Below are 17,668 nucleotides of genomic sequence, written 5' to 3'. Positions count from 1 at the left end.
GGCTCAAACCGAGAACCTCTCATTCCCAGGGCTCACACCGGGGACCTTTACTTCCCAGGGCTCACCCCGGTGATCTTTCCTTCCCAGGGCTCACATCGGGGATCCAACCTTCCAAGGGCTCACATCGGGGATCTCACGTTCCCAGGACTCACCCCGGGGATCTTTCCTTCCCAGGGCTCACATCGGGGATCCAACCTTCCAAGGGCTCACATCGGGGATCTCACGTTCCCAGGACTCAACCCGGGGATATCTCCATCACAGGGCTCACATCGGGGATATCTCTTTCCCAGGACTCACACCGGGGATCCCACCTTCCCAGGGCTCACCCCGGGGACTTCTCTCTCCTTCACAGGACTCACACCGGGGACTTCTCCTTCCCAGGACTCACCCCGGGGACTTCTCCTTCCCAGGACTCACACCGAGGATCTCTCCTTCCCAGGACTCACACCGGGGACTTCTCCTTTCCAGGACTCACCACGGGGACTTCTCCTTCCCAGGGCTCACACCGGGGACTTCTCCTTTCCAGGACTCACACCGAGGATCTCTCCTTCCCAGGACTCACATCGGGGACTTCTCCGTCCCAGGGCTCACATCGGAGACTTTTCCTTCCGATTAGAAGAAAGTTGTTGTTGTTTCGAAATCAGTGTTTAAAAATTATATACTTTAAAGAATTCCCTTAACACCACCACACAAACCCGTTAAATCAATAAATATAACATATACTCGTAAAATGTAGCTCATTCACACACTTTAATAATTGATAGTATCAGTTTTCAAAAGAATCGATATTGTATCTCGACATATGTTATTGCAGGTAATGTTGTTGACTCTTTTCAAAATACCTATCCTCCTCAATTAGCCGATGCGGCGTTTACCTGAGACTGTCTCCCAGGCCCTCGACTTCTGAATCTCTTACCTCACTGGGGCTCCTATCAGTTTAAATGGGGTTATCTCGGCTGTCCTAACTATATATGTTTAGAGACTAAGCTACGTCAGTCTACGCTAAACCATCTCACTCACGTACCCACCATTCTTTCTGTACCGTGCCGATTGCGATGTTTACGGTAATGTGTTAACGAGAGAAGAGGATATGACGAGAGGATAAGGCTGACACGATGCTGACTATTCACAGCGATTATATGGCAAAGGACGTTGTGACCAATCAACTGTATATGTGATTTGGGTGTGGATGTCCTCAAATTGTGCTGACCTGATTTGATTTTAGTACATGAGTACCGACAATGATTTTATCGACGCAACGCCGTGCGCTAATTGAATAGACCACATTTGTCACAGCTTTAACGCAACCTGTAGAAAACCTACCTATGTGTCTTCCTGCCATTACAGTATTTGTTAGTTTGGTGTTAAACGCCGCACTAAGCAATATTTCAGCTGTATACCGGCGGTCTGTAAATAATTGAGTCTGGACTAGACAATCCAGTGATTGATATTGTGATCAATATTGTGATCAGTCTACGATATCCAACGTGTCACCGAGCCCGACCACCCGACCACCCGATTCACTGACTAGCTTCTTACTTCCAGCTTAGATGTAGTCTTCAGTTGTGTTCTCTCCCATCGTCCCCACTGGCTGGCTGCATAAGAATAATTTTAGTTCTAAAGTTTAAAGTCTAATCAAAATTTTATAGTTGAAATGTGAATAATGTCGCGATAAGGTAGGCTGTTAGTTATAGTGAGTGAGTGAGTATGGCCTTTAGCAATATTCCAGCAATATCACGGCGGAGGAACCAGATGTGGGCGTCACACCTTGTACCTCATCTTGAGAATCGAACTCGGGTCTTCGGCGAGACGAGCGAACGCTTTACCCCATCGCCCCTGTTAGTTAAACATATCGGTTGTCACGGTGTAATTTCCCCACATGGGTTTCAGTGTGTGAATTAAGATACTTTCTGGTGTTAGTTAATGAATAAAAGTGCCAAAGCACCACTTCATCACTAGACTGATCTGTATAAGCAAGCTTCTTCCAGAAATATTCATCGGTTTACATCTGCTCCGGAAACGGGATATAGACGGACAGACGGGCATGCTGATCGCTTTGTCCCCATGTGAAAACCCAGTTTATAAAAGTCGTAAAACTGTGTGTTCTAGTAACGCACCCAGTGTATTGTGTACGTCACGAGGACGCCATTGTTGGCGTGATGCCAATCTTACTGTGTACCTTCCGAATGCGGCGTCATAGCTGACACTTATTGGCGATATTCGACGGTATTTTGATGCTTTAAGGGCAGGTTTACACGAAATTAAACGAACGTTCGAGATACGTGCAATGTTCGAAAAGGTGAGCTCAAAAACATGACGAAAATATGGTAAATAAAACTGTATAACTCGTTTAAAAGAAAAATGCATGTATTACACCATTAAGATAAAGCAGATTGTAGCGGAAACTTACACTTATAATAATCCTTGCTCTAATAGTCGTTTACGCGTAGAAGGCCTTAGTTAAGTCCGCATATCAGGGGCGGTGGGATAGTCTAGTGGGTTCGATCCCCAACATGGGAACCATGTGTGAGTCCCATTTCTAGTGCCACTGAGTTGTATTCATTATTCTATGTATACTATTCACACTTTGCTATGGATCAAATCGTGGATTCAATAGAAAACTAATATGTGGGGTCAAAATTGGTTGAAATACCTAATTAAGCTTATTTTGAGCATGAATCCTAGGTTTCAGTATGCCACTGCATCTTGTGGGTCCCATATCTGCTATTGACATGTTTTGTTTATTTGTCAATGACCCGTTCTATGATTTGCAAAATGGTTGATTGGTGCCATGAAAACCATTTTCATGGTTACTCATGTATCAAGTGCATAAGGTTAGGTTGAAGTGACTATTTGCCTAATGAGGGGTTACCATATTATTATTTATCCAGTTTTAAATGGATACAATTTCAAATTATAAATCTACGTTTAAGTAAAGTTGTGATGGTTTGTGATCCTTAGCAAAGTGTGAGTAGTATATATTCTGTAGGGTCTGGGTTCCCTGTGGTAACATCCTTCTGGTTGTGAATGTACTAGGGACAAATGATCTACGTGTAATGATTCATTATATACATTTCGCTCAATACATGCACCAGAACCCAATCCATTGTACCGATATATACAGGCAGTGCAGTTGTCCTCATCGTGCGTTCGTGCATTAAATTATATATATATACACAAAATTTCATCTCATTGTATGATCTTTCATAAACTAGAAATAGTAACAGGATGTAATATCACGCATGAGATAACACAGAGACAGTTTTTATAACCTATATTTCTAGTATGATACTATGGATCCGTTCGAGAGCAAATATATAGACTACTGGTGATCATTAAGCAAGTATACAGATAATTTTTCTCAGAGTGATGAAAAGACAAAGAACCCACACAAACCAACTGCTTGTTGTACAGCGAAAGTATGATGGTACACGAGATATACACTGATAAACAAACAATGGACCTACTAAGGTACTTCTACTTACATCCCATAGTACACTCGGCACCTCGGGTGAAACGGGCCTTTTGTCACAGAGTATGCTTAGGACGACAAGGGAGGTAACTCGACCTTTACCGGAAGTAACGTGTATGGCATCCGCCTGCAAACACACATGACACATGACGTCGGACAGAAGTCGTTCGGCGTCCAGTGACGTCATCAGGAGCTAGCTTCCATTCCTCTTGTGCCTGTACCATCTGACTTAGTTCACTAGAGAATAGGGACGACGTCTTGTTCGGGTAAAGATGATCACAGTTACATTCTACCAGAGATCATATCTATTATATGGTCTCTCATTCTACGAGTGACATGAAAGATGTTGCCATGGTAACCACTGACGCTGTTCAGGAACGGTTGTACAACACAAGTTAAGTATAAGTAAGTATATTCAGGCCCGCCACTTATGTCAGGGACCACGTGTTTTAGTGAGTAAGTGAGTGAGTCAGTGGATCATACTTTTCGGGAGCTTTTAAGAAAGCCAGCGCCTACTACAGGGAATACGGTACTCGATATTACTTGCCGGCTGTCAATATTATGTACAGAGTGCCTGTAAACCCCCTCCACGTCAAGGGGATACAACTCTAATCACATCTTCCGTTGTGTAAAACATATCCCAATAATGTGTATGTAATGGGATACCATGTTGAAATGAAAATAGTGTAGCATATATATAATGTATATATAATATGGGGGACTTGGGAGGTGTGTTCTAGTGCAGGGCCTGATTCGGGGCCATTGATGGAAGAAGCTCTACGGATGTTGTCCCGTCTAATACGAATAGAACGATTGATGATGTCAACACTGGTGTTGGAAATTTGACCTGGGGGAGTATCAACTATCATCATTACTTTGAATATATAAAGTTGAACAGGAATCTGTGATTAATTCTATATTTCTTTTGACAGGAACATGTCATTAGCCCAGTGGATCGTGTCCTTTCTTTTCACGCTTATAGTTTGATTCCCCATGTGGGTAGAGCCTGTTGCACCTAAGCGTTCTTGCTGTCAAACCGCATAATGCATGCTGCTCCCACTTCAATTTTATTTTGTAATTAAAAATAATCGGTATTTCGTTCTATGACTTGTTTTTCGAAAATTATATTTCGCCAACACACATTCTTTTTACAAGTTTAACGACTGATGACTATAAAATATGCGGCGTTGTAGACATTAACGTCATTCATTTATACACGCATCCAACTGTGACCTCCTGTACAGTGCTACTGATGTTTCGCAAGTGTCCTCGTACTTTAATTTAATAAACTATACATGGAGGTAGAGTAAACTGAGGTTCCTTACATCGATATGGCTCCTTACACCGATATAGTATGGCTCCTTACACCGATATAGTATGGCTCCTTACACCGATATGGTATGGCTCCTTACACCGATACAGTATGACACCTCACACAATATAGTATGGCTCCTTACACCGATATAGTATGGCTCCTTACACCGATATGGTATGGCTCCTTACACCGATACAGTATGGCTCCTTACACCGATATGGTATGGCTCCTTACACCGATATAGTATGACACCTCACACGATATAGTATGTCTCCTTACATCGATATAGTATGGCTCCTTACACCGATATAGTATGACTTCTCACACCGATATATAGTATAGCTCCTTACACCAATATAGTATGGCTCCTTACACCGATATAGTATGACCCATTTAATCGGTATAGTATGACTCCTTGCACCAATATAATATGGCTACTTACACCAATATAGTATGTAACATAGTATGGCTCCTTACACCGATATAGTATGACCCATTTAACTGGTCTAGTATGGCTCCTTACACCGATATAGTATGACCCATTTAACTGGTATAGTATGACTTCTTACACCAATATAATATGGCTACTTACACCGATATAGTATGGCTCCTTAAACCGATATAGTATGGCTCCTTGCACCGATATAGTATGGCTCCTTACACCGATATAGTATGACACCTCACACGATATAGTATGTCTCCTTACACCGATATAGTATGACTCCTCACCCAACAATATATTGTATGGCTCCTTACACTTCAATATAGTATGGCTCCTTACACCGATATGGATTTTACAGTGTATGGTTTCTTATATATAATATGACCCATTTAACTGATATAGTATGACTTCTTACACCAGTATATAATATTTTAACATTTTAACTGGTATAGTATGACTTCCTTACACTTACACCGATATAGTATGGCTCCTTACACCGATATAGTATGGCTCCTTACACCGATACCGATATAGTATGGCTCCTTACACCAATATAGTATGGCTCCTTACACCGATATAGTATGACCCATTTAATCGGTATAGTATGACTCCTTGCACCAATATAATATGGCTACTTACACCAATATAATATTAACATTTTAACTGGTATGGCTCCTTACACCGATATAGTATGACCCATTTAACTGGTATAGTATGACTCTTTACACCAATATAGTATGGCTCCTTACACCGATATGGTATGGTTTCTTACACCGATATAATATGACTCCTTACACCGATATAGTACCTTACACTCCTATGTCTCAGCTTTACACCGATATAGTATGGCTCCTTACACCGATATAGTATGACTCATTTAATCGGTATAATATGACTCCTTACACCAATATAGTATGGCTCCTTACACCAATATAGTATGGCTCCTTACACCGATATAGTAAGACCCATTTAATCGGTATAATATGACTCCTTACACCAATATAATATGGCTACTTACACCAATATAGTATGGCTCCTTACACTGATATAGTATGACTCCTTACACCGAAATAGTATGGCTCCTTACACCGATATAGTATGACCCATTTAACTGGTATAGTATGACTCTTTACACCAATATAGTATGGCTCCTTACACCGATATGGTATGGTTTCTTACACCGATATAGTATGTCTCCTTACATCGATATAGTATGGCTCCTTACACCGATATAGTATGGCTCCTTACACCGATATAGTATGACTCCTCACACCGATATATAGTATGGCTCCTTACACCAATATAGTATGGCTCCTTACACCGATATAGTATGACCCATTTAATCGGTATAGTATGACTCCTTACACCAATATAATATGGCTACTTACACCAATATAGTATGTAACATAGTATGGCTCCTTACACCGATATAGTATGACCCATTTAACTGATATAGTATGGCTCCTTACACCGATATAGTATGACCCATTTAACTGGTATAGTATGACTTCTTACACCAATATAATATGGCTACTTACACCGATATAGTATGGCTCCTTAAACCGATATAGTATGGCTCCTTGCACCGATATAGTATGGCTCCTTGCACCGATACAGTATGACACCTCACACGATATAGTATGTCTCCTTACACCGATATAGTATGACTCCTCACACCAATATATAGTATGGCTCCTTACACCAATATAGTATGGCTCCTTACACCGATATAGTATGACCCATTTAACTGGTATAGTATGACTTCTTACACCAATATAATATGGCTACTTACACCGATATAGTATGGCTCCTTAAACCGATATAGTATGGCTCCTTACACCGATATAGTATGGCTCCTCACACCGAAATAGTATGGCTCCTTACACCAATATAGTATGGCTCCTTACACCGATATAGTATGGCTCCTTACACCGATATAGTATGACTCCTTACACCATTAGTAACTCCTCACACCGGTATAATATGTACTCCTTACACCGATATAATGACCATTTTAACTGGTATAGTATGACTTCTTACACTAATATAATATGGCTACTTACACCGATATAGTATGGCTCCTTAAACCGATATAGTATGGCTCCTTTCACCGATATAGTATGGCTCCTTACACCGATATAGTATGGCTCCTTACACCGATATAGTATGGCCTTAATATAGTATGGCTCCTTACACCGATAAAGTACCTTACACCGATATAGTATGGCTCCTTACACCGATATAGTATGGCTACTTACACCGATATGGCATGGCTCCTTACACTGATATAGCATGACTCCTTACACCGAAATAGTATGGCTCCTTACACCGATATAGTATGACCCATTTAACTGGTATAGTATGACTCTTTACACCAATATAGTATGGCTCCTTACACCGATATGGTATGGTTTCTTACACCGATATAATATGACTCCTTACACCGACATAGAATGACTCCTCACACTGGTTTAGCATGGCTCCTCACACCGCCAAAGAGGCTTATTACTTTGATGAAACCCATGAGAACGAAACATAGTTGGAGCGAATCGGGCTTCGAACACAGGTTTCTGGTGTACCCAAAGGTCGCATTATTGCACTGGACGACCCGCTACCTTTAAGATCCGATTAAAGGTTGCCTTCAGAAACCCATGCTTGTGGGAGGCGACTCGCGGGATCGAGCGTTCAGACTCACTGTCTTGGCTAACACATGTCATCGCTTGAGTAGATCCATGTTCATGATATCAATCACTGGATTGTCTGGTGCAGATATAGATTATAGACCGACCGCCGCCAAACAGCTGGAACATTGATGAGTGTGACGTTAAACAAGCAAGCCTGAAATGTCAAGGCCCAATCTGTTAACAGGAACCTGCCGTGATCTGGAAAAAATATCCGTATAACAGATCAGTAGACTGGTGTTTTCCGCAGAAATCAAGCGTCGGCCTAGTTAGCTGGTTATGTAATTCCGTTTTTCACAGCCTGCGTGCCGTTCCTGTCGCGGCTACATGCATAACTTCATCACAAGATAGCACATGTACTTGTAACAGATGGATGTCAGGTCGACCCGATGTGCTAATACAATTATTGTAGGAACATTTGCAGTTGGCTGATTGTTCCGATATGATTCAGACTTACACACTTGAGAATACTTGCTGTGTCGCGTTACGTAATATCGTTGTTTTTAGTGCCTCACATTAAGCAAGAAGCCATTAATTCATTGCGTCGTTGACTTCAACAAATTGGGATTTAATGTTTGATTTTTTAAGTGAGCTTAAACTATTCCGAGCACAGCCTTGTATATGTTCAAGAATTAATATGGGACTGGAGTAAAAGATGCTGGCACGTATAATGACATGGTTATTCAACCTTACTTGATTCTCTCCTTTGCCAGTGAGTGTAATGTAGACTATATCAAGTGTTAGATGATGTTCAGGTGATGGTGCCGTGGTGTTGTGGACTTGTTTTAGTAGTAGATGGTGTTGTGGCGATAGATGGTGTTGTGACGATAGATGGTGTTGTGGACTTGTTTTGGTAGTAGATGGTGTTGTGGCGATAGATGGTGTTGTGGCGATAGATGGTGTTGTGGACTTGTTTTGGTAGTAGATGGTGTTGTGGCGATAGATGGTGTTGTGACGATAGATGGTGTTGTGGACTTGTTTTGGTAGTAGATGGTGTTGTGGCGATAGATGGTGTTGTGGACTTGTTTTGGTAGTAGATGGTGTTGTGGACTTGTTTTGGTAGTAGATGGTGTTGTGGCGATAGATGGTGTTGTGGACTTGTTTTGGTAGTAGATGGTGTTGCGGCGATAGATGGTGTTGTGGACTTGTTTTGGTAGTAGATGGTGTTGTGGACTTGTTTTGGTAGTGTGTTGTGGACTTGTTTTGGTAGCAGATGGTGTTGTGGACTTGTTTTGGTAGTAGATGGAGTTGTGGCGATAGATGGTGTTGTGGCGATAGATGGTGTTGTGGACTTGTTTTGGTAGTAGATGGTGTTGTGGCGATAGATGGTGTTGTGGCCTATTTTTTGTAGTAGATGGTGTTGTGGCGATAGATGGTGTTTTGGACATGTTTTGGTAGTAGATGGTGTTGTGGCCATAGGTGATGTTGTGGACTTGTTTTGGTAGTAGATGGTGTTGTGGATTTGTTTTGGTAGTAGATGGTGTTGTGGCGATAGATGGTGTTGTGGACTTGTTTTGGTAGTAGATGGTGTTGCGGCGATAGATGGTGTTGTGGACTTGTTTTGGTAGTAGATGGTGTTGTGGACTTGTTTTGGTAGTAGATGGTGTTGTGGCGATAAATGGTGTTGTGGACTTGTTTTGGTAGCAGATGGTGTTGTGGACTTGTTTTGGTAGTAGATGGTGTTGTGGCGATAGATGGTGTTGTGGCGATAGATGGTGTTGTAGACTTGTTTTGGTAGTAGATGGTGTTGTGGCGATAGATGGTGTTGTGGACTTGTTTTGGTAGTAGATGGTGTTGTGGCGATAGATGGTGTTTTGGACATGTTTTGGTAGTAGATGGTGTTGTGGCCATAGGTGATGTTGTGGACTTGTTTTGGTAGTAGATGGTGTTGTGGATTTGTTTTGGTAGTAGATGGTGTTGTGGCGATAGATGGTGTTGTGGACTTGTTTTGGTAGTAGATGGTGTTGCGGCGATAGATGGTGTTGTCGACTTGTTTTAGTAGTAGATGGTGTTGTGGCAATAGATGGTGTTGTGGACTTGTTTTGGTAGTAGATGGTGTTGTGGACTTGTTTTGGTAGTAGATGGTGTTGTGGCGATAGATGGTGTTGTGGACTTACTTTTGTATAGATGGTGTTGTGATAGACTTGTTTTGTAGTAGTAGATGGTGTTGTGGACTTGTTTTGGTAGTGATGGTGTTGTGGCGATAGATGGTGTTGTGGACTTGTTTTGGGTAGTAGATGGTGTTGTGGACTTGTTTTTGTAGTAGATGGTGTTGTGGCGATAGATGGTGTTGTGGACTTGTTTTGGTAGTAGATGGTGTTGTGGCGATAGATGGTGTTGTGGACTTGTAGTAGATTTTGTGGCGAGTAGATGGTGTTGTGGACTTGTTTTGGTAGTAGATGGTGTTGTGGCGATAGATGGTGTTGTGGACTTAGTTTGGTAGTAGATGGTGTTGTGGCGATAGATGGTATTGTGGACTTGTGGACTTGTTTTGGTAGTAGATGGTGTTGTGGCGATAGATGGTGTTGTGGACTTGTTTTGGTAGTAGATGGTGTTGTGGACTTGTTTTGGTAGTGTGTTGTGGACTTGTTTTGGTAGCAGATGGTGTTGTGGACTTGTTTTGGTAGTAGATGGTGTTGTGGCGATAGATGGTGTTGTGGACTTGTTTTGGTAGTAGATGGTGTTGTGGCGATAGATGGTGTTGTGGACTTGTGTTGTGGACTTGTTTTGTAGTAGATGGTGTTGTGGCGATAGATGGTGTTTTGGACATGTTTTGGTAGTAGATGGTGTTGTGGCCATAGGTGATGTTGTGGACTTGTTTTGGTAGTAGATGGTGTTGTGGATTTGTTTTGGTAGTAGATGGTGTTGTGGCGATAGATGGTGTTGTGGACTTGTTTTGGTAGTAGATGGTGTTGCGGCGATAGATGGTGTTGTGGACTTGTTTTGGTAGTAGATGGTGTTGTGGACTTGTTTTGGTAGTAGATGGTGTTGTGGCGATAAATGGTGTTGTGGACTTGTTTTGGTAGCAGATGGTGTTGTGGACTTGTTTTGGTAGTAGATGGTGTTGTGGCGATAGATGGTGTTGTGGCGATAGATGGTGTTGTGGACTTGTTTTGGTAGTAGATGGTGTTGTGGCGATAGATGGTGTTGTGGACTTGTTTTGGTAGTAGATGGTGTTGTGGCGATAGATGGTGTTTTGGACATGTTTTGGTAGTAGATGGTGTTGTGGCCATAGGTGATGTTGTGGACTTGTTTTGGTAGTAGATGGTGTTGTGGATTTGTTTTGGTAGTAGATGGTGTTGTGGCGATAGATGGTGTTGTGGACTTGTTTTGGTAGTAGATGGTGTTGCGGCGATAGATGGTGTTGTCGACTTGTTTTTAGTAGTAGATGGTGTTGTGGCAATAGATGGTGTTGTGGACTTGTTTTGGTAGTAGATGGTGTTGTGGACTTGTTTTGGTAGTAGATGGTGTTGTGGCGATAGATGGTGTTGTGGACTTGTTTTGGTAGTAGATGGTGTTGTGGCGATAGATGGTGTTGTGGACTTGTTTTGGGTATGGTGTTGTGGCGATAGATGGTGTTGTGGACTTGTTTTGGTAGTAGATGGTGTTGTGGCGATAGATGGTGTTGTGGACTTGTTTTGGTAGTAGATGGTGTTGTGGCGATAGATGGTGTTGTGGACTTGTTTTGGTAGTAGATGGTGTTGTGGCGATAGATGGTGTTGTGGACTTGTTTTGGTAGTAGATGGTGTTGTGGCGATAGATGGTGTTGTGGACTTGTTTTGGTAGTAGATGGTGTTGTGGCGATAGATGGTGTTGTGGACTTGTTTTGGTAGTAGATGGTGTTGTGGCGATAGATGGTGTTGTGGACTTGTTTTGGTAGTAGATGGTGTTGTGGCGATAGATGGTGTTTTGGACATGTTTTTGGTAGTAGATGGTGTTGTAGCCATAGGTGATGTTGTGGACTTGTTTTGGTAGTAGATGGTGTTGTGGATTTGTTTTGGTAGTAGATGGTGTTGTGGCGATAGATGGTGTTGTGGACTTGTTTTGGTAGTAGATGGTGTGCAGCGATAGATGGTGTTGTGGACTTGTTTTGGTAGTAGATGGTGTTGTGGACTTGTTTTGGTAGTAGATGGTGTTGTGGCGATAGATGGTGTTGTGGACTTGTTTTGGTAGTAGATGGTGTTGGACTTGTTTTGGTAGTAGATGGTGTTGTGGCGATAGATGGTGTTGATAGATGGTGTTGTAGACTTGTTTTGGGTAGTAGATGGTGTGGCGATAGATGGTGTTGTGACTTGTTTTGGTAGTAGATGGTGTTGGGCGATAGATGGTGTTGTGGACTTGGTAGTAGATGGTGTTGTGGCCATAGATGGTGTTGTGGATGGTGTTGTGGATTTGTTTTGGTAGTAGATGGTGTTGTGGCGATAGATGGTGTTGTGGACTTGTTTTGGTAGTAGATGGTGTTGCGGCGATAGATGGTGTTGTCGACTTGTTTTAGTAGTAGATGGTGTTGTGGCAATAGATGGTGTTGTGGACTTGTTTTGGTAGTAGATGGTGTTGGGGACTTGTTTTGGTAGTAGATGGTGTTGTGGCGATAGATGGTGTTGTGGACTTGTTTTTGTAGTAGATGGTGTTGTGGCGATAGATGGTGTTGTGGACTTGTTTTGGTAGTAGATGGTGTTGTGGCGATAGATGGTGTTGTGGACTTGTTTTGGGTAGTAGATGGTGTTGTGGACTTGTTTGGGTAGTAGATGGTGTTGTGGCGGTAGATGGTGTTGTGGACTTGTTTGGGTAGTGGATGGTGTTGTGGACTTGTTTGGGTAGTAGATGGTGTTGTGGACTTGTTTTGGTAGTAGATGGTGTTGTGGCGAGAGATGGTGTTGTGGCAGGTACAGTGTAGTGGATGTAGATGATCGTTATCTGTGGAAGTGGCTGTAGCAGTAGCAGTAGTGGTTGTAGTAGTGGTAGTAGCAGTAGCAGTTGTGGTAGTAGTTATAGTGGTTGCAGTGATGGTAGTCATGGGCGGATCCAGGAATTTTGAAAGGAGGGGGTTCAGTGGGGTTCGAACCCCGTGAAACCCAATTGGCTCCCCCAACGCAAAGCAAAAAATCTTCAATGTGATCTTAAGTTATATTCAAAGGAAAAGGGGGTGGGGGTCGAACAACATCAGTAGTAGTAGTGGTTGCAGTAGCAGTAGCAATAGCGGTTGCAGTGGTGGTAGTAGCAGGTGCAGTGGTGGTTGTAGTAGAAGTAGTGGTTGAAGTGGTAATACTTGCAGTAGCGGTTGCAGTGGTGGTCGTAGTAGTTGAAGTAATGGTTGCAGTACATTTGCAGTTGGCTGGTGGTGCTAGCAGTAATGGTTTCAGCAGCAGTGGTGCTTGTCGTGGTGGTAGTGAGCGAGTGCATGGCAGTATGTACTAACGGTACACATGACTCTGCGTACGTCAGTATAAACAGCTGCAAATGTCTAGGTCTTTATGTCGGTGACAGTTGCTGCTGACGTTGTTGTCCATCGTTGACACTGGATACGATCATGGAAGATATCATTTCATTGCCAAGCCATACTCTGGATCATGTTCGTCATGTAACAACATAAAGTCGCTGGAAGCCTGCATGTGTTACAATCTCATTGTAGTCCCACTGCATGACTCGGAACTGATGCTATCAGATACCCTGTTATACAGGTGGTCAATACCTATAATTCTTCGCAACAGTTAACATAAAGTGGCCATATGTGATACAGCAAGATGCGTTACGAGATCGAAGAATTTGATATCCACGCAGTTGTGGGCGAGTAAACTCGACATCAGCGATGGCTGGCAGAATCCCACGGGCTCGTAGTCATTGTATGTTTTAATGAACACAATGGTTAACTATGATTTTAATTTCATCCGTCTTTTCCCGTTAGAAATTGCTTCATCGAATTCAGCCATTCGTTACTTTCAAAATACGTTTCTTAATTGAAATTAACTGAAATCGATTTCATCTTACCGCCTGAAACGTAGCATTTGCGCGTGCTGTTATATAACAGTCTAAGCTGAGAGGCTCGTGGGTTAATCTTTTTAGGAACGAATTCTCCATTGCTAAATTAAATTTAGAATTCGCCAATTCTCCCCTGACTAGAAACCGTCCACCTCGGAATTTTTAAATGTCGAACACTGAAAATACCTGTCACGCACCATAAGTCGCAGACGATTTTAATCTTAAGGATATTTTATTAATTTGCAAAAAAGAAGCATCGGGGTTTTATTTCCTCTGACACCATGTCTCATAAATTTCAGGATAATTAGTCCAAGTGACATGCAAGCGTTTATGTTTTGTATCATTACAACAGGGGGCAGCACCAGCTCGTTTTACTCGGGATCACTCGTATCATTCCGGCACACGCCGTACAGTTAAGGGGAAAGGGGTGATTGGGGATGAATTCAGCGACCTAACGCTGGCACACACGCTCTCAAATGTCTGTTGTTTCTATGTGCGATGAGTACGGTGAGGTATAATGGAACCCAAGTAATGTAAACCTGAGAAGCGAGTTGATGTTCATATTGCACTGTATGCGCGGTACGACAATCTGGGCCGGGTGTATACTGGTTAATGATGATGCATTAGCGTAGTCTCTGAAATGAGCATATTTTACATAAAAAACTGTTCATAAAAAAATAATCATAAAACATAGTGAAAAGGAGTCCAGAGACTTTCTTCATTTTCAGAACTAGATTTGACACATATTCTAGACTTGCATGGGCATTTTTGGAAACTGTATGACAGACTAATGATGTGTGTGAGGGGTTCGTATCATTATGTCGATGTACCTACGTCAGCTCCGGACTGCTGTGTTTTGAAACTGCGGTGGCAGCGCTGCAGTTACAGTTGTACCAACTTTATACACATTTCCAGTACATTCAAACGACATCCGCAACCTCTGTGAACAACTTCAGACCTCCTGCTGCGATCTGACGAACTCTCTTTAGTACAAAAAGTGAGAATGAAAATGTCATCAGATTATGATTAAAACCACCTCTGGTTCAGATATAGCGCAATTCTTGGACAAGTTGAACAAACAATGGAAGGGACAGGATGAGCGAAAATATGTATTGTTAATCTGCCGCTTGTATGAATACACAACAACCTAACCGTAAATTGTTTTGATAAGAGTTAAAGCATTTCGAGATGTCGGCACATTGTGAACACAATCATATATAGTCTGTCAACCAACTTTTGGGACACCCCTTTTGTCAAATATCTTTCAAATAACACCAACTGACAACACCCCTTTTGTCAAATATCTTCCAAATAACACCAACTGACAACATGCCATTAACGTATATTTTAATGATCCCCTTTGACGTAATAAGAAAAATAGTTTTAACTTTGTTTGGTCACTTGGGGGAAAAGTTACTGAAGTAACTATCATTAAAATTTCTGTTTGTTTTGGTGTCAAGAGACGGGGTGTAGTCGCAGTATAAATGTAACAGTTTACAGGTTAAGTTAAAGCAAGTTTACAGGTTAGGGTTGACCGACTATAGTTTGTCCTTATACGCCACAGTCTACTGTCATCCTGGGTGGGGCCCCTATGTTCAGCCTGGAATCTCCATTGGGGGACTATTTAATCACGTGGTGGTGGGCACCCTATGTTCTGCCTGGAATCTCCATTGGGAGGGGGTGGGGCCCCTATGTTCTGCCTGGAATCTCCATTGGGGGACTATTTAATCACGTGGTGGTGGGCACCCATGTTCTGCCTAGGGGTGGGGCTATGTTCTGCCTGGAATCTCCATTGGGGACTATTTAATCACGTGGTGGTGGGCACCTATGTTCTGCCTAGAATCCCATTGGGGAGGGTGGGGCTATGTTCTGCCTGGAATCTCCATTGGGGAGGGTGGGGCTGGAATCTCCTATTGGGGACTATTCCATTGGGAGTGGTGGGGCTATGTTCTGCCTGGAATCTCCATTGGGGACTATTTAATCACGTGGTGGTGGGCCCCTATGTTCTGCCTGGAATCTCCATTGGGGGACTATTTAATCACACGTGGTGGTGGGCACCTATGTTGCCTGGAATCTCCATTGGGGACTATTTAAACACGTGGTGGTGGGCACCTATGTTCTGCCTAGAATCTCCATTGGGGGACTATTTAAACACGTGGTGGTGGGCCCCTATGTTCTGCCTAGAATCTCCATTGGGGGACTATTTAAACACGTGGTGGTGGGCCCCTATGTTCTGCCTAGAATCCCCATTGGGGGACTATTTAAACACGTGGTGGTGGGCACCTATGTTCTGCCTGGAATCTCCATTGGGGGACTATTTAAACACGTGGTGGTGGGCCCCTATGTTCTGCCTAGAATCTCCATTGGGGGACTATTTAAACACGTGGTGGTGGGCACCTATGTTCTGCCTAGAATCTCCATTGGGGGACTATTTAAACACGTGGTGGTGGGCACCTATGTTCTGCCTGGAATCTCCATTGGGGGACTATTTAAACACGTGGTGGTGGGCCCCTATGTTCTGCCTAGAATCTCCATTGGGGACTATTTAAACACGTGGTGGTGGGCACCTATGTTCTGCCTAGAATCTCCATTGGGGGACTATTTAAACACGTGGTGGTGGGCACCTATGTTCTGCCTGGAATCTCCATTGGGGGACTATTTAAACACGTGGTGGTGGGCACCTATGTTCTGCCTGGAATCTCCATTGGGGGACTATTTAATAATTAACGTGGAGGTGGACATCTATGTTCTGCCTGGAATCTCCATTCGGTGACTATTTAAGCACGTGGTGGTGGGCATCTATGTTCTGCCTGGATCTCCATTGGGGGGCTTTGTTCTGCCTGAAATCTCCATTAGGGGACTATTTAATCACGTGGTGGTGGGCACCTATGTTCTGCCTGGAATCTCCATTAAGTAAAGCACGTGGTGATGGGCACCTGTATTTTGCATGGTGCATAAAGACAAACACTGGATACCCAGATTCATGTATGTTTCAGTGATTTTAATCAGCAATTTTTTGTTGGACGGCATTCCATGCGCAACTCTCTTCTCGTACTCTATTTTAATAAATCGATACATTGCATCATTTCGCGGCGTCTGTGTTCGATCTAGAGTGTTTATGTCTCGACCAGGAACAAAGCAAAGGCATGAAAAATGCACCGAAGCAAAACGATTACAATGAAAGGTGTTGGAGCCTTCTGATTCACTTGCACCCCGGTGGGACAGTTAGCGCAGCGTTCGCTCCTCATGCCGCGAACATTGATTCCCAACAGGGGTAAACGTCAGTGAGTGAGTGTTATTTGACGTCACGTTCTGCAATATGCAGCTGGGTATGATGGTGGTCTAAATAACAGATTCTGTGCCAAGCAAACCAGTGGTGGACATACTGACCAAAGGCAACCATTCTCGCCTTCAGGTCTGTTGACACACATTGCACACGTCAGCTGATGGTCACACACCCAGGTAACCCACCCAGGTCATCAAGGTCACACATAGAATTTGCGGCGTGAGGTCACAGAGCGCGGTCACATAGACAGGTCACTATAACCAACCCATCCCAATTTTTTCGACACCTCAAGAAGATGTGATTGGGAATTCTACCATTACTTCAGTAAATACTGGATTGTGATTGGTTAATTAAAGTCTTTCAGAGGTATATAATCACGTCATGTACCTCTAAAAAATCTTAATAACGCGGTTATGGTAGAAGGGAGATAAACATACTGTGTTGGAAATTCTGAGGTATATAACGAAATTATAATAGCTCTAGGTATGTTTAT

This window comes from Haliotis rubra, unplaced genomic scaffold (genome assembly GCF_003918875.1).
Source record: "Haliotis rubra isolate DU_JTF1 unplaced genomic scaffold, ASM391887v1 Scf114, whole genome shotgun sequence".
NCBI lineage: Eukaryota > Metazoa > Mollusca > Gastropoda > Lepetellida > Haliotidae > Haliotis > Haliotis rubra.
Note: the sequence above shows the minus strand (reverse complement) of the source record.